This window comes from Pelodiscus sinensis, chromosome 9 (assembly GCF_049634645.1).
Source record: "Pelodiscus sinensis isolate JC-2024 chromosome 9, ASM4963464v1, whole genome shotgun sequence".
NCBI lineage: Eukaryota > Metazoa > Chordata > Testudines > Trionychidae > Pelodiscus > Pelodiscus sinensis.
Window position 1 is genome coordinate 40385925 of NC_134719.1, and position 16363 is coordinate 40402287.

A 16363-nucleotide genomic window follows, 5' to 3' on the forward strand; every position below is an offset into this window, starting at 1 on the left:
AGGCATTGGATGTCCACAAGAAGGATAAGGGAGTGCGTCAGGCCAGATGGCTGTTTCTCAGCGTGCTCCGCAGTGTGAGTGAGGAGAAGGAGGGGTTACAGCGAGAGGTGGCACAGCTTAAGATACAGAGGAGCACAGCACTGAGGCAGGCACAGTCCCTTAGGGATGAGTTTATAATAGGGGAACCCTATATCTTAGAAAAGAGGACAGGAAAGAAGTTGGTAAAATACAGGTAGAAGCAAGTGATGATCAGTCAAATGTAAATAGAGCACATGAAGGAAAGCAATTAGCACTTAACTTTCTAAAAGGGAATGTCACAAAAATGAGGAAGCTAGTGAAATGGACATTAAAGGGAAAAGTCAAAGGAGAAATGCCTACAAGCTGCATGGGGTCTACTTAACAACACCCTGATAGAGGCTCAAATGAATGTTTACACCAATATCTTTAAAAATAAGAGAACAAAAGAAAGGCCACTGTGGCTAAATAGTAGAGAAATAGTCAATTACAGGCTAAAAGAATCTGGGTTTAGATTACTGTGGTATCCAACATGCTAGCCACTAGCCATATGTAGCTATTTGGCTGGTTGAGTGTGGCTAATTCAGAACTGGTTGAATACCACAGGTTTAAAACATTCTTTAGAACATACATTCTAGAAATAGGGGAGGATGAGGGAGGGGAAGCTGTAGCAGGTTTACAGTTTGGCTGTCACTATCCAAATTGTACTACCACTATCCAAATTGTTCCAGTACCCCTGCTTTAGAAACTGGAAGTTGAATCCTAATGAGAAAAAAAGAAAGGAGCATAAACGGTGGTAAGTCAAGAGTAAAAGTATAATAAGGCAGGCCAAGAATTTTAAGGGCAACTAACTAAAATCAAAAAAGAGCAGATTTTGTTTTTTGGTACAGCAGAAGCAGTAAGCCTAACAGTCAGTGGGAGCTACTGGATGATTGAGGTGCTAAAAAAAGCATTCAAAGATGACAAGGCCATTGAGGAGAAGCTAAAGAAATTCTTTGCTTCAGTCTTATACTGTAGAAGATGCTGGTAATTACAGGCTTGCAAGTCTATCTTTAGTACCAGACATATTGGTTGAAGTTATAGTAAAGAACAGAATAATCAGATGCATAGAAAAACACAATATATTGGAAACAACCAGGAATTCGGTGGCATCTTAAAGACTAACAATTTTATTATGGCATAAGCTTTCGTAATTTGAAGCTCACTTCTTCAGATGTATGATTTTTCTTGTTTTTACAGACTAACATGTCAACTTCTGAAACAGTATGATGGGGAAGAATCAACATAGCTTTTTTTTTTTTAAGGGAATCATGCCTCACTAATGAATTAGGATTTTTTTAGTAGAGGGGCAACAATCATGTGGACAAGAGTGATCCATTTAATATCATGTGTTAGGCTTTCAGAAAGCCATGGGAAAGGATCATCATCAAAGTCTCTTAAGATAAGAGAGAAAGTATTCTCGTGGACCAGTAAGGGTATGTCTACACTGCCACCCTACTTCAAACTAGGGTGGCTAATGTAGGCATTCGAAGTTGCAAATGAAGCCCGGGATTTAAATATCCCGGGCTTCATTTGCATCTTGCCGGGTGCCACCATTTTTAAATCCCCCTTAGTGCAGACTCCGTGCCTGCGGCTACACGCGGCACGGAGTTGGTAGTTCGAATTAGGCTCTCCAATTCAAACTACCAGTACACCTCATTCTACGAGTGTAGGAATAAACAGTGAAGAGGTAAAATGAGTGGCAATTGCAGCTCCATAGGGGCTGTGGATCTCCATTCCCAGCCAATGGGAGCTTCATGAAGTGGCACAGCCTGGGACAATACTTCCCACAGGCTGCAAATGGTGATCTGTGGCCAAGAGGTGCTGCAATCATGCATACCTGCAGAGTGGCAGGTAAATATAGTGGCAGCGGTGTCAGAGGGTAACCCTGAGGAACTGGATCTGGCCTGCGGGCCAGTATTTGCCCAACCCCAGGATAGATCCATCAATGGCTATTAGCCAACATGGGCCAGGGACACAGCCTCTTTCTCAAGATACCCTTAAACTTCTAACTGCAAAAAGCTGGAACTAGATGCCAATGGATGGATCACTCAAAATTGTGTTATTCTGTTCATTCCCTCTGAAGCATCTTGCACTGTAAGACGACAGGATGCAGGGCTAGATGGATCACTGGTCTGACTCAGTACAGGCAAGCTTATGTTCTTATGATTAAAGCAAATAGGCCAGATGTGAGAAAAGGATCTGGTTTTAGATCTCCTTTTCATGCTATGCACCCCATATTTTTATGGAAATATATTTTGAATGTGACTATGCATGACTCAAATATTTTATGTAAAATAGAACAAGGAACCTGTCCAAGAGTTTGTTATCTCTTGAATATGTATATCTGATTTGTGTGCATGTATTTTTCTTGTATCTGAAGTTAGAAATATGAAGTTTGTACCTGCTTATTAATCTAGGTCTTCTTGATAAAAGCCATTATTGGTCATTAAGGAACTTTATGTCCCGGTATTCAAGACAATGATCTGTGAAGGGCTTTGTTTTTTCCTGTGAGCCTAAACTGGTTGGTCCTACAAGAATATGTGACCATGCCACCTAGTGCTGGAATCAATCTTGAATTTGGTGTTTTTAGAGGATGGGGAGGAGGAAAGAGAATTGAACAAAGGATTCCTACTCTGGGAAAATTCTAATTAAGGAACAGGTAGCAAAGAATGATTGTCTGGATTTTGAAACTGCCTCTCCACCTGAAGAGGATACCGATAACACCTGGGGAAAAAAGCGAATTGTATTGAGAGGGGCGGAAAAGCATTGCAATGCCCAGGCCAGAGAAAAAGACCAGCTCTGGCTTCTGAAGAATTTTACCTGAAAGAAGGATTAGGGTGAGGAATAATGTTTTCTAACAATTTCTCTTAGGCTATTAGGCTTAGCTGGTGTGTTTTTGTTTATTTTTGCTTAGTAATTTATTTTGATCTGTCTGTTTTGACTTGTAATCATTTAAATCTTATTTATTATACTAAAGCCCTCTTTTGTTATCAATAATTGTGAACACGTGGGGGGTGGAAACGAACATCTCTTTTTCATCGATGAAGAGAGTGAACTTACCAGATTTTTCTCTGAAACACTTTTATACCGAGTAAGATGGATTTATCAGGAGTTTGGAGCATATTTTGAACTATATTCCTGGGTGCTGATTAGTCACTATAACTGAGCTCTTTCAGACTTGAGCACTTACCTGCGTCTGTTACTCTGCTCGGAGGGTATTACCCCAACTCTGTGGGGAGACTCTGGTGAAGACTTAAACTCAACTTATTTTTGTCAGTGTTTCTGGCACTTTATCCAAAATGGCTGGCGATATTCATCTATATCTTGATGTACAATATTTCATCTTAATCTTTAAGGCCCAGAAGTCTCTCATAAATTCCACATGAATGCTGCATTCCTATTTATAAATAAAGTTTGCTTAATTAGAATAAGAAATTATCAACATTATTATTGTGTCCTATTTTATATAAATATGAATGGGTCTGTAGAAATACAGATGTCAAAAGAATTAATATGAAAGGAAATATTGAAGAGATTGATTGATTGGTGCCCTATATAATTTTATTACTTAAAAGAGCTCACTGAACTGAAAAGAGATATAAAGTACTTATGACAGAAAAAAGTATGAAAAAGTTGTGAGTGCTCAAGGGTGCAGAATTCCCCCCCCCCCCTTGCATTTTATGTGAACCATAAAATGAACTTTGAAATTCTTGTTACACTAAAAGGACATACACCATGTATACTGTATGTCAGTTTGCATCAGTAGATAGATACTGTCCCCAACGAGAAATCAAAGGACGGCACTAAATGGTTCTTTTTCATATGTGCTGCGTGAATGGCTCATTTTTGTAGAATACAAGGATAATATATTGAACTAATACACTGGGGGTGTGTCTAGACTGGCAAGAATTTGCGCAAAAGCAGTTGCTTTTGCGCACATTCTTGCTGCCTGTCTACACTGGCCATGAGTATTTGTGCAAGAATACTGACTTTGTACTGTACATAATCAGTGGTTCTTGCCTAAATACTCCAATGATCCCACTCAGGGATAAGCCCTCTTGTGCAAGTATTCTTGCACAAGAGGGCCAGTGTAGACAGCCAAGTTGATTTCTTGAGCAAGAAAGCCCGATGGCTAAAATGGCCATTGGAGCTTTCTTGCGCAAGAAAGCGTCTACACTGGCATGGATGCTTTTGCGTAAAAGCAAATCTTTTGTGCAAAGGCACATGCCAGTATAGACGCTCTCTTGCGCAAATACTTTTAACGGAAAAAGTTTTCCGTTAAAAGTATTTGCACAAAATCATGCCAGTCTAGACGCAGCCTGAGTGGCAATACAATTGAAATCCCAAATCTTAGTATCAACAAGTTAATCATATGCTTATACTGAATATTTAGCCAATAGAATTTGGACAAGATATGTAATCATTTTCAAGTGTTTTGTATATCTATACTTGATGTGGTACTAGCACAATAATGCTAGTATCATTACCATGGAGATGTTATCCACTGGTCCCAATGGTCAATTAACTATTTTCAAAGAGATCTGAATCTTCTCTCGCTTCTAATGGCATAAAATGAGAGTGACTCTAGTGAGATCAGTGGAGTTACCAGTGTGTGAAACAAAATTCAGACCTGGGGTTCTTAACAACACTGGTCTGAAAGGAAATTATGAATCTTTCTGAATTTTTTATCCAGTAAGATTAAAACTGCTACTTTACTGTTAGCTGTTTATTGCACATTGTGCAATGAGGATGCTCATTTGCAGAGACAGGAAGTAAAGTGAGAGAGGCCCTGTATAGAACTTAAAATTCTCAGTTACTCTACTCTAGGATAGGTCAGAACATTTCTGCTCAATAACAGTCACTCTTGCTATTGCCCTTGCTGTTTGCTTCCTGTAGGCTATTATGGAGCAGCTGTTGAAAGAGAAGAATAACTGACTATTAAAGCAGAGATATAATAATATTCTAATGATTTCAGCCTACAGTTCACCCTGATTTATCAAGAGTTAGTCTAAGAGAAGGGAACTTTACTTAATAATAATTTGCTATTATTGCAGTAGAACTGAACATTTACACAGGGGTAGCATATGTTCAGCAAAGAATGATTTTTTAAGTCCTTCCAGCGTGCCCTTCATGTATTATGCCTCAGTTGGCAAAGTACTCAAGCACTTTTCTTACTTTAAGCATTGATTTCCTTGCTGCAATGAGGAAGTTCCCCTGTAACTTCAAGTAGGACGTCTCTGGTGTGTGAAATTAGGCATGAGTTTAACTACCTTGCTGAAATGAGGCTAAAAGGTGAGGACTTCCTGCAAGAGGACTTAGCTAATCCACTGTTGTCTCCCATTTTGGTGTTAGGAATATCTGCTTCCTGCATCCCACATTCTGTGCAGAATAGCAGTAAGCTGCTTCTTGTTTGACCCCAGCAGCTGCCTGCCAGTGCTACTATCTGGTGTGCTACTCAGGGCAGCAGTGAATTTTAATGCACATTGTTTTGTAAGTTTCAGTGCCCTGAGACAAGTGGATGTTGTCTGAAATGTCTGTTTTTTTCTCCCTGTGACTATGTCCCTCTACTCCCCATGGAAATGAGATTTTGTTCCCCTTTTCACTATTCAATGGAAAGTTGTACATGTGTCTCACTCCTCATTCAAGCAAAACCCCCATTGATTTCTGAGTATCAGAGGGGTAGCCGTGTTAGTCTGAATCTGCAAAAGTGACGAGGAGTCCTGTGGCACCTTATAGACTAACTGAAGTGTAGGAGCATAAGCTTTCGTGGGCAAAGACCCACTTCGTCAGATGCATCTGACGAAGTGGGTCTTTGCCCACGAAAGCTTATGCTCCTACACTTCAGTTAGTCTATAAGGTGCCACAGGACTCCTCATCGCTTTTATTGATTTCTGAGTAAGTACTTTAGAATTGGATTCATGTGAGAGGGGGTTTTCTAACAGAAGATATGCGGTATATGTTTGTGTACCAGAGCATATAGACTGCATGTAGGCACTTCGTTGCTGTGTGGGGAGAGGAATCTGTTCAGGGAGAACTACGAACCAGCAAAAGAAACTCTAATATCTATGCCAAGATAGCACAGGGCATGGTGGAAAAAAGATACTCTAGGGATTCTCAGTAGTGCAACATGAAAATAAAAGAGCTGAGGCAGGTCTACCAGAAGACAAAGGAGGCAAATGGATAGTCTGGGTGCTCTCCGCAAACAAGCAGTTTCTATGCGATTCCTGGGGACCTGAACAGTTTCCCAAACCAGTGTGTGGATTTCTTTCAAGACATTCCTCTGGCAGCCTCAGACAGCCGTGAGGAGGACAGTGTGGATGAGGAAGAAAAGGAGAATGGTCAACAGGTAAGTGGTGCATCTGATCTCTCTGACAGTCAGTGACCTTTCGTAGCAATCCCCTGATCCCATGATGTCTCATTGATGGCCACTGATCCCAGGGAGGGCACTCCTGGTGCGTTCACTTTTTTTTTTTTGGTTTTGCTACAAGATGGTTAAGGCAATTGAGTGTGATTTGTGGTGGCCACCCTGCCTATGCAGCGGGGGTATATGGTGTTTGCTATGATTGCCATAGCACTTTCCCATTGAACGAGTTCCGTGCTTTCTTTATGGCATCTGCATGGATAACCATGGGGAAAAAGGCATGAAAAGATTGTTTGCCATTGCTATCAAGAAGCGAGGGAGTGGGGGGAGTTGAGTGCTTTATGGGATGCTGATGACATGAACCCAGAGACACCCACTATACTGTTTTGGTCCCATCAGGAACTGGGAGCATCACCCGGAATATAAAGGAACTGTGGGATAGCTACCCATCCTATATCACTGTCAAAGTTGATGGTTCCCACAGTACTGTAGATGCACTATGTTGAACTCTTGTGCACGGTAGAGACATACACCTTTGACTTTACAAGATCAGGTGGTAAACTCAATTTAATAACATTCAGCCTTATCTTGTAGTGTAGACAAACCCTTTGATTGTGTCCCTACAGAAGAAAGAGAAAGAGAGACAGAGAGAGTATTATTTATTTAAATTATGTGTGTATGTGTTGTGTGTATGTGTGGTTAGGTCTAGTACATTTCCGGTATCCCAGAAAAGCAATGCTGTGTCCAAGGAATACGTCCGCTTTTTCAAAAAATTTTCACAAAAAGCAGATGTGCTCTTTTGCTATCCCTGTAACCTTATTCCTCATAGAATGAGGTTGTGTGTCAAAAGAGCACTTTTTTCTGAAATTTGGTGCCGTGTAGATGTGCTAAATTTTGGAAAAGTCTCTTTTGAAACTAAATCGGAAAAAGATATGCAATTTGTGTACTGCAAATTGCCTTTCTTTTTCTGATTTAACATTGCAGTCTAGCCCCTGTGTGTGTGTGTGTGTGTGTGTGTGTGTGTGTGTGTGTGTACGTACACATGAATAAATCCTTTGTGACAGTTCATTTTATTCTGGGTTCTTCACATGACAGTGAAAATTATTTCTGTAATTATTTTTAGACATAAGATCCTAAGTCAGTTCTATTAATGCAGATACTTAGACTGTTTGACATAGAATACATGTGGATACTTCATATACATCCCTCTGGTAAAAGCCTTAGAAATCAGAAGCGATTGCATGAGCTGCTGCTGTATTGCTTCCAGGCTAGGAATAAGGCATATACAACTGGCTGATTTTCTTCTGTGATGTCTCATTTGTAGTTCAATTTCATCCAAGGTCTTACATAACCAGGCTTGCTTCTCTTGTAGCTAAATCAACTCTTGTTTTAGATCTAAGTTAAACCCAGATCATTGTTCTTGTTCACTAAGGAGTAGAATAAAATTGTAATATGCATTTGCAATAGAGCTGAAATGTACCCTAATAGTGTTACAAGACTCTCTGTCATCACTAATCTTTAAGGCTCCATGTGATTAGAAATTAACAAAGTAGATGATTAGATATACTGCTGGGAAATAGTTCATAATTATTGCTATAATTATTATTTGAAAGATACATGAGATAGTTTAATATGTAGAAAGATATGTACCATGTTAGCAATTAACAGAAAGTATCTAACTTCAAAAGCCACAGCTATGCAATATATTCATAAGCAATTTTTAAACAACTGGTATTTTACATTTAAAAACTTTGGCAAAAATGAGATAATGAGATTTCTTATTTAAGTGTTTATGGAGTGAAAATTCTATTGATGACTGTGTCTAAGCTGTTTCACTCTCTGGATTTCCAGTATGACTTTTTTATTTGAATTTTCAAGTTTCTAGCAGGGTTGGTTTGATTTTATTCCATGGCTAACATAAGATGGTATTTGGTAAGAGGTCACTGTGTGGCTGAGCCTTGCCCTAACATAACTGGGGACTCTGAAGCAGCAATTTTCTGTAATGTATGTGTGTAAGAAGCAAGGAATATGTCAACAAAAATGTCAGTGCAGCCACTGGTTCTCTTTTTCAAGAAGACAGAATGAAGGAGACAGAATGAGATGCAGCATGAAAGAAAGATTTTAATTGGGGCTTTGTGGGAACATGAAAAATTGGCTCATTTCTACAAGAAGACTTAATTTGTCTGAGGCACACAAGGAGCTGCATGAAAAATATTGGAGTATGGTAGCCACAGTGATACTCCATCAACATTGATTAAATTACATTAGAGATCAATTTGGAATACCAGTGACATCAGTGATGTTACACATTCTCAGTGTATCACTTTTGACAGGATTACAGGGAGGAAACACCTGAGAGGGGAGATTTCTGTTTCTGAACAAAATATCCTGTGTAGTTACCTAAAAGATACACTCTTGTGAGGGTCTATCTTGTCTCAGACACTATATTGGCATGCCACAATGATGGATCACACAGCATAATCCTCATGCTTCAGACTGGAAAAGTGCTGAGATTTTAGGGTTGATTGAGGTGTTACAGAAACCTGAGCTCTCAAGTAAAAGTACACATTTCATACAACTGTCATCATTAGGTCCCTCTAAGAAGCATAAAAAATGCCCATTTTGTAGTGCAGGTTTATTTTCAGTTATGTGGCATGTCATGCTCTTACTCTGAGCTGCCTGTCTCTTAAAACAGTGGTAAGCAGACAAGTTTTTGAAAGGTACAAACTTTCTCAAAGCAGACATGCAAAGTCAAATAGAACTCTACAGGCACATTGCAGAAACAATGTCTATCATCTGGAGAAAAGCCAGAAAACTAGGTTAGTTATTGTGGTGTTAGACAGCAGCCTAGACAGAAACTTAATTGTAGGAACATTTATCTGAGTGTACATCATCATATATATAGTAGCCCAGTGTTTGAGAGTCTATAATGCTGAAATGCTGGCTGTTCCCTCTGGGGGGTGCTGTTGCCTGAAATGGTGGCTGTTCCCTCTGGGGGGTGCTGTTGCCTGAAATGCTGGCTGTTCCCTCTGGGCAGCCCATGCTGCATGGGGAGTGTGGTGCCCAAATGGCCGCTTGCGCCGCTTGCTCCCCCGCGGCGACCCGGGAGGCGCTACGACGGGAGGCGAAGGGGGGCGGGGGCTCTGAGGTCCCCCGAGTGAGAGGCAGGAGGGGAAAGAGAGCTGAAAGAGAGGGGGAGGCAGTAGGAGGAGGAAAGAGAGAGAGAGACCGGAGGCTCAGGAGAGAAGACCGCTGTGGAGGAGAGACCTGAAAATCCCATCTTATGACAGGCTAATTGGCTAGTTACTAAGATAGGAGTATATCAACTATAACATCATCACTTTAACACTTCATTTTATACTCATCACTACATTGTTTTGAGGTGGCTGGAAGTGGCATTCTTTGCACGGACTCACTATGACTTTGGCATTTGGATAGAGTTGCCTCCCATTATCTTTGTATTGGAATTCAAAAACCTGGCAGATGAGATATTGCAAAATCAAAAGTGTGTTCAGTTTTTTTCACATCTCTAATACTTGTTTGACCTGCTGGTATGTCACCTTAAAGTTTTTATATGAATTGAGTGCCTGTGACAGATCCTAGAGTCACAGTTCTAGAGATCAGACCGAAAGATCGGCAGCGCTCCCAATGTGTCCGTACCAAGGGAGCAAGAACATTGTTCCCTAGCCCACCAAAGATCCATGGAGGGATCATCCCATGGGTCAAACAGTACTTCACTTTCTATGACCATTTAATACATAGTATCTCTGGTGAGAGTGACATCAGAAGTATCAGCTAGTGCTAATTGTAATAGCATTTTCTGATGTGGACTCATGTCCACTGAGAATTGGACTGGAACTGTTAGCTGATTTCACACAGAGCACTAGGGATGTTAAACTGAGTTTACTCAACTAATTGACTAGTTGATGGAATTTCCATCAACTAGTTAGTTAGTCAATAATTAGGGGACCTGCAGTGGGATTAGCTCCGAGCCCCAGGAGCTAACCCTGCTGCAGCTCTGCCTTTAAATGTATGGCTCTTAATACATTTAAAAGGCTGAAGTGCAGTGGGGGCAGGGGGAACCCAACACAAACCGGGATAGCTGATTCCTGGCTTGTGCACCAGTCTTTTACATGTATTATGAGCTGGTAGGCTCTTAATACATTTAAAAAGCAGAGGTGCAACATCTGGGACTGGGCATAAGCAGGGAATCAGCTGGTAGCCCAGTTCCTGCTATCCCCCTTCCCTCCCCTGTCCTCCACAGAGACAGTGCTGCGGGAAACCAGCTTTTAAACTGCCTCCCCTCAGCACCAGCCCCTCCTGATAGAGACAGCAAGGAGGGAGCAACTAGTCGAGGGACTAGTTGACTAGCTGATAAGCTTATGCTTATCAGCTTGTCGACTAGTCACTTATATGATGGCTGTTCAGTGCTCTGTAGGAATATAAGTATTACCTTTTAGTTGCTCATGACCTCAGCCTGGATTGAAAGAATGAACTAGAGACATTGTTTATAATTCAGGCTTCTTAAGCATTATGTTCCATTATAGAGAGACAAAAGCAAAATTTAGCTTTTTGTGTTGTTTTCCCTTCTTTTTTTCCCAATTATGTTTCTGTAGCCCGCAAAATCCTTTCCTCTTTTGAAAGTCAAGAACATTGGCGACAGAAGAATGATGGTCCAATTTCAGTTTTACAATCTTTTGCCTCCAAAATTATTGGAAAACTGCTCAGAACAATTACAGACAAATTTAATCCCATAAAACTTCCATAATCCAAAATAGAACTGGTTTGCCTCTCGTTTTCTGTAAAACTTTAGCTTAATTTAGTTTGAAGATCAAATACTTAATAATATAAATCAGAAAGTACATATTATAGCCATTTGTAGATTTTAAGAAATATCATAAAGCACGTCACAAAATATTCTTTGGTTGGCAGGCTAGCATTCCTGTTTCATTTTCTTCCTATTTATAGCACATGACTGTTAGAAGATCAATAAATCTGATATTAGTTTTCTCCAGGTTCTATTGCTCTGGTCCTCCTGACCTTTATCCATTATGGAAACTTTATTAGTTTTCTTTTAGGAAAATAATAACTATTGTTACATATTGCCTACTATTATACTAGAAGACTTACCCAGCATTGCCCGGGTCCTTTGGGACAGGGGGCTGTCAGTGTGGGGGGTGCAGGTGTTAGGACAGGACGTTGGGGATTTGGGGGGGCAAGGCAGAATGAGGGGTCATGGGGCATGCAAGAGTCAGGGTGGGGATGTTTGAGGAGGGGCTTAGGGCAGGGAACTGGGGATATGGTGGGAGAGGGCAAGGAGGGGATTAGAGTGGGGGTGTCCCATCTAGTGGGAATTTTCTCTCCCCCCAGCTGGCAGATCCTTTTCTGTCCCCTCAGTTCCTCCACATGCCAAGGGTCTTTCACCCCTGCCTGCAGGGCTTTGTCACTCCCTTCCTCACTCCAGCACTGCAGCAAAGGGCCAGGGGGAGGGCGTTTGGGGCAGGTGAGCTACTTACCTGGTCTGGTGGAAGGCAAGATGGCAAGTCCCAGTCCTAGCCCCAGCACCGGCTGGCCACTCTCTTGTTGGTACAGCTGCCCCAGTGATCACTCTGCAGTATAGTTCTTCTCTAGGCTCGCTGCCTTCAGTGGACACTGTGAGCATCATGGTCCTCCACTTTGCCCCTCCCTTTCCATATTATGGAAAACAGTCCCATTCCAGTGACTTCCTGTTTTCCTGGCACAACCAGTAAAAACCAGTGACTGAGTGCTCACTTGCTTGCTCTCTCTTTCTCTATGGCTGTGTCTAGACTGGCCAGTTTTTCCGGAAAATCAGCCACTTTTCCGGAAAAACTTGCCAGCTGTCTATACTGGTCACTTGAATTTCCGCAAAAGCACTGACTTCCTACTGTAAGAAATCAGTGCTTCTTGAAGAAATACTATTCTGCTCCCATTCAGGCAAAAGTCCCTTTTGCGCAAAGTTTTTGTGCAAAAGGGCCAGTGTAGACAGCTCAGATTTGTTTTCTGTAAAAAAGCCCCGATTGCAAAAATGGCAATCAGGGCTTTTTTGCGGAAAAGCGTGTCTAGATTGGCACGGATGCTTTTCCGCAAAAAGTGCTTTTGCAGAAAAGCATCCATGCCAATCTAGACGCTCTGTTCCGAAAATGCTTTTAATGGTGCTTTTGCAGAAAAACTTGCCAGCTGTCTACACTGGCCGCTTGAATTTGCGTAAGAACACTGATGATCTAATGTAAGATTGTCAGTGTTCTTATGCAAATACTATGCTGCTCCCACTTGAGAAAAAGCCCTCTTGCGAAAAAAGCATTTGCACAAGAGAGCCAGTGTAGACAGCTAAAAACTGTTTTGTGCAAAAAAGCCCCGATGGCGAAAATGGCGATCGGGGCTTTCTTGTGCAAAACCGCATCTAGATTGGCACGGACGCTTTTCCGGAAAAAGTGCTTTTGCGCAAAAGCGTCTGTGCCAATCTAGATGCTCTTTTCCGCAAATACATTTAATGGAAAAACTTTTCCATTAAAATCATTTGTGGAAAATCATGCCAGTCTAGACATAGCCACAAAGTTCCAGAACACCAAGAGAAAGCTAATGTTGTCATTATTTAAGATTGGTAAATGGGGTGACCTGGGTGATTCCAGGCAAGTTACTGTTGTGGCTAATCTGGGATTCAATTAATAAAGAATTAAAAGAGGGTAATATAATGCCAATCAACATACATTTTTATAAGATTACAGATTTGGCTGTTGTAAGTGATGATGATGATGATGATGTAATATCCTTAGACTTCTGTAAGACATTTGACTTGGTAACATATGACATTCTGATTAAAACTAGACAAATACAAAATTAAACATGGCACATATTAAATGGATTAAAAGTAGGCTAATTTACAGGTCTAAAATTGTAACTGTGAACATGGAATCATCATCAGATGAGCGTGTTTATAGTAGGGTCCCTTGAAGATCATGAAATTATCTATGTATTTTAGAAATGTGAAAAAAACGGGATAGAGAATAAGACGGAGACTATCTTAACCTGTGGAACTCCTTGCCTGAGGAGGTTGTGAAGGCTAGGACTATAACAGGGTTTAAAAGAGAACTAGATAAATTCATGAAGATTAAGTCCATTATTTTCTATTAGCAAGGATGGGTAAGAAATGGTGTCCCTAACCTCTGTTTGTCAGAGGGTGGAGATGGATGGCAGGAGAGAGATCACTTGATCATTACCTGTTTGGTTCACTCCCTTTGGGGCACATGGCATTGGCCACTGTCAGCAGACAGGATAATGGGCTGAATGGACCTTTGGTCTGACCCAGTTTGGCCAATCATGTGTTCTTATGTTCTTATTATTGTCTGTCTGTCTGTCCCTCTATTTCTGAGTCCATTTGTTCAAAAACTCCTCCTAACTGGTAAGAGCTAGGACCACCAAATGTGGTATGCAACTTCCACTTAACTTAATGCAAGGTAAGGGTTTGGTTGTGCAAGGAAAACAGCAAGGGTACATCTACACTGCAACACTATTTTGAAATAACGTAGTCGGCGTCTACACAGCAGGCAGTTATTTCAAAATACTGTCAAGCTGGAGAAATTCTTACTCCAACTCCTGTAACCTTCATTGTACGAGGAGTAAGAGAATTCGGAGAAATAGCACTCTATTTCAAAATAAGTGCTTTGTAGACACTCCCAATTTCAAAATAAGCTATGCAATTGACATAGCTCAATTTACGTATCTTGTTTCGAGTTAAGTCCTGTGTAGACACACCCTAAGTGTCTGCAATGTGACTTTTTCCTCATAACATGGAAAAGGAGGGGGCTATTTGGAGGGACACTATATTGCACAATGACCACTGGGGGCAGAAGCACCATCAAGAGAGTGGCCATTTTAGGCTGGATTTCACCATCGTGCCAGCCACCAGACTGTATAAGTGGGCATTCTACCCCAAAGACTTCCCTCCAGCCCTTGGCTGTAGTGCCAAAGTGGCCAGGGAGGAGAAGAGGGCCCTGCCAGATGGGAAGGGAGTGAGAAAAGATCCCCCACTGTATGTGGGGGGGGGGGGAGAGAGAAAAGCCCCTACCAGATGGGAGCTATCTCCTTCTCCTCCTCCCCTGAGCTCCCCTTCTTCTTCTCCTGAACTCTCCCTCCTTACAATCTGCTCTCCTGATTCCTGCATACTCCTAAGCCTCTTCCCTGAACTCCTCCTCATCCCCAACCCTCACTCTCTTGTGCCATGACACCTTAAGCCTCCTGCCCTGAGGGACCCCCAGGTAAGTCTTCTAGTCACTTATAAAGTTTGCAGACAACCCAAAAATTAGGATGGGGTAAATAATGAAGGGCACAGGTCATTGATACAGAGTGTTCAGGATTGCTTTATAAACTGGGAGCAAGCAAACAATTTGATTTTTATTCTGAGAAGCCACTCTGAAAATATTTTGGGGATTGTGGTGGACAATTGGCTGAACAAGAACTCCCAGTGAAATGGTGTGGTCAAAAAGGATAATATGATTTTTGGTAAATCTCAAGTAGAAGTGGAGAAGTTATTTTAGCTCTGAATTTGGTGAAGGTACAACTCCACAGGAATGCCTTTTCTCGTTCTTGTGTCCACAGTCCCAGAACAATGTTGATAAATTATAGAGGGTTCTGAGAAGAGCCACAAAAAGAATTAAAGAACTAGAAAACATGGTAGACTCAAAGAGCTCAATCTATTTAATTAAACAAAGAAAAGATTAAGGTGCTTGATTGCAATCTATGGGTCCTACATGGGAACAAATATTTAATAATGGGCTCTTCATTTAGCAGTGGTTGGAGGTTGGGGATAAACAAATTTAGATTGGAAATAAAGTGTAGGGAATAATTTCCGGACACACTGGGTGCAGGTGAAAACAAGCAGAGGATTTATTGGTTCACACAGCTGGTGGAGTACCCATCGTTGTTAGCCTGGTGAGCACTAACTTAACCAAAACATACATTAAATTATATAGGCAGTAGATGGGCGGAGGGGAAGTGATTTGATAGGTCTAGTGGCGGAAATGAGATAAGCACATAAGCCAATAAAATATAAAGGTTACATAGGATCCGCGCCCATTGCCAATTAAACATATTATCACTAATACAAATAATGATTCCTAACAAGCTAAATAAGCCAACATAAACAAAGACATGTTTATGGTCATTTTGTCGGCTGGAAATATAATGTGTCTCCTGCGGGGGTGGTATTGCCTTGGCGCAATCTTTGGGATCCAAACTCATTTTCTAGGAACAAAGCAGTCACTGAAAAACAATCCTGTGCGGTTGTTTGGTTGTTTGCTACCAGCCTTATCAAAGTGAGGGCTTTTTGGAATGTGGTTGCCAGCATGACCATGGTCAAGTTAACTGCTGTCTGTATGCTTCCTAGGCCTGGCCTTAATAATTTAGGATTTGAGTTCTCAGTTCTCATCTAGATACCATGGACTGCCTCAGTTTACCCCTACATGAAGTGTAAAATTTTCTATGGATTTACATATAAAATTGTACATCAAAGGGCAATTAACCACTGGAATAGTGTACCAAGGATGGTGATGGATTCTCTATGATTGACAATTCCTAAAGCAAGATCAGATTATTTTTTCATAAAACAAACATAGAATCTGTGAATTTATTTTGGGGAAGTTTAATGGCCTATGTTATGATGAAGATCAAACTAGGATGATCACAATAGTCTCAATTCGCTTTGCAATCTATGACTAGCAAATTCATAAAATCAAATTGTTAATCAACAAGATCCACACTTATTGGATGCCACAAATATAGTCCAATTCCTTATTTGGGCTCTACAAGCACAAAATTAAAGAGGCTGATGTATAAAACTTTCCTATGGACCTCCCCAGAATAGTGATTAGAGAGTAAACTTGGAGCAGCACTCACTCCCTTTGGAGTTCCTCTTACACATTCCTCTCT